Source organism: Propithecus coquereli, unplaced genomic scaffold, assembly GCF_000956105.1.
Source record: "Propithecus coquereli isolate 6110/MARCELLA unplaced genomic scaffold, Pcoq_1.0 Scaffold91, whole genome shotgun sequence".
NCBI lineage: Eukaryota > Metazoa > Chordata > Mammalia > Primates > Indriidae > Propithecus > Propithecus coquereli.
Window position 1 is genome coordinate 247,293 of NW_012155396.1, and position 2,902 is coordinate 250,194.

Below are 2,902 nucleotides of genomic sequence, written 5' to 3' on the forward strand. Positions count from 1 at the left end.
CCCCAAAAGGGTATCAGTGAGATATGAAGTGAGGAAAAAAAAAAAAAAACAGATGTAGTCTCTTCCTATAACTGAATTAGACCTGGCACACAACTCTCAGTCCCTCTCCCTGGGTCCTAAATCATGAGAAGGGAAGGGTGCCCAGATGAGAATAAAAATCTTTTGATTCTAAATGATATTAAGTGACACTTTAGTGATTTTTATTCCAAATGACATTGTTTTCTATTACTTTTAAGTTCTTCTCTCACAATTATTTTATGCTTTTTTCACCATTTAATTATCAGTGATAGCTTTCCTCATTGCATTGCCTACAAAAGGAAGGTGAACACATCTAAAACCAAGGTATAAACTGAATTTCTGAATGGACTATTGTTGAACAAATGGTATGGAAAGAGCCAGGCTTTGTGGGAAGAAAGGGATTTTTGTTTAATTTATTTGGTTTGGGGATTTTCTGTTCTGAAATTCCAGAGCTTAACTTTCCAAAGTAAGAAGAAAGCTAGAAGCTAGATTATACTTTCAAAAATAAACAATATAATTGAAGTGTTTATAGAATGATAATGTTAGCCATTCTCTTGCCCAAAATAAAACTTCAATTAGAAAGCAAGACAAGGAGAATTGAGAGAGAGATGGCTAAGATGTAGATCCTAGAGAGAGCAGCCCCAAGAAATAAGGCAGAATGATTAAACTTTTAGTTTTTCCAAATTGTTTTAGTCCAGATTTTCTAGGAAACAGATTCCAAAATGGAATTAGATGTGAAAGGGATTTATTAGGGGAAACACTAGTGAGGGGAAATCAGGAGGAAAGCAGGAGAGCTGTCAGACCATGATGAAGGTCAGAATTCTGTCAAGGAGAGCGGGAAGCAAAGAAGGAAGGAGGAAAAAGAGGGAGGGAGGGAGATAGAGTGGGCAGGAAGGAGGGAAGGAGAACATGGACTGCAGTACAATTCTAAGAAGATTTGGCAAAGCCTACAGGAAGTCCTTGAGCCAAAATCACCCATCATATGAGCCCCGTGTCTCCCAGGTGGTTTTCAGACCTCAGTATTCCTGCCATGATCATTCATTGGCTGAGAACTGTCCCTGGGAAGTGTGGCCTCACTGAATCACAGGGATGTGTTTCTGAACATGGCAGCTAGAGTTGTTGATCATTGCATACCTCCGTCAGAGATCTGAAAGGCACTTTTTTTTTTTTCTTTTTGAAACACAGTCTTGTTCTGTTGCCCTGGGCTAGAGTGCAGTGGCATCATTAAAGCTCACTGCAACCTCGGACTCCTGGGCTCAAGCTATCCTCCTGCCTCAGCCTCCCCAGTAGCTGGGGCTATAGGCAAGCACCACAATGCCCAAATAATTTTTCTATTTTTAGTAGAGACAGGGTCTTGCTCTCACTCAGGCTGGTCTGGAACTCCTGAGCTCAAGCAATCATCCCGCCTCAGCCTCTCAGAGTGCTAGGATTACAGGCGTGAGCCACTGCACCTGGCAGGCATATTTTTATTATCACCACAGAAACCCCGATGGGAGGACTTGAGGGAGTCCTCCCTAACAGTAGGGAGGACTTGAGCCTTGCTTCTAGACTGGGAGAGTGCAAACCTAGGAGTAAAGCCTCAAGTCCAATATAGCACGTAAGGGGTAGAGTACCAATGACAGAGAAAGAGGTCTACTTAGATAGGCCTCATGTGGTATGGCAGAGCGTCCAAAAAGCTAGCTGGGAATGAGTTAGGAGTCATGTGTCAGTATGAGTGTGACACTGAGTGACCCTGTGACCACAGACAATGGCAGAGGCCATCGATATTAGTCACTAATGCCAGTACACAATGTCTGAAAACCAAGCGAGACTAACTACATTCAGCAGATATCAGAGCACATCACCCAATGTCCATGCAGGAAGAGGAGCTACACCACAGCAAAGGCCAGTGTGGAAAGGAGACACCGCAGTACTCACCCCAGTATGCACTCAATAAATGGTAGAAACTTGAGTAATTAAGGATAGGTGCAAATACAGATGTCTGGATGTGGAAGATAAGGAAGCTACACCAATATTCTTCTCATTTGGTGCAGAGCAGGATTTGTGTGTTTATGATTGTTCCAACCTTGGTTAGATCAACTTTTTTAGACTCCATACATAAGCAAGATTATCCAGTAATTGTCCTTCTGTGCTTGGCATATTTTACTTAGCACAATGTCCTCACTTCCAACCATGTTGTGATGAAGGGCAGAATTCTCTTCTTTTTTAAGGCTGTGTAGTATTCCATTGCATATGTACACAAAATTTTCTTTATGCATTCATCCATTGATGGACACTTAGATTGCTTCCATATTTTGGCTATTGTAAATAATGCTGAAATAAACACGGAAGTGCAGATGTCTCCTTGACATACCAATTTTAATTCCTTTGGGTATATACCCAGAATTGGTATTGTTGGATCATATGGTAATTCTCTTTTTAGGTTTTTCAGGAACCTCCATACTCCAACCCAAAATATTTTTTGGTTTTGAGGAAACAAAATGGCTATACTAATTTAAATTCCCACCAACAGTTTACAAGAGTTCTCTTTTCTTCACATCCTGACCAACACTTATTATCATTTGTCTTTTTGACCACCATTTTAACAGGTGTGAGGTGGTTTTAATGTATATTTCTCTGATGATTAGAGATGTTGAGTAGTTTTTCATATATCTGTTGGCCTTTCATATCTCTTCTTTTGGAAAATGTCCATTCACATCCTTTGCACATTTTTAAATCAGGATATTTGTTTTATTGCTATTGAGTTGTTTGAGTTTCTTATATATTTTTGATATTAGCTCCTCATCAGATGTATGGGTGAAAATATTTTTTCCCAATCTTTGGATTGTTTCTTTCCTCCATTAATTATTTTCTTTGCTGTGCAGAAGCTTTTTAGTTAAATGCA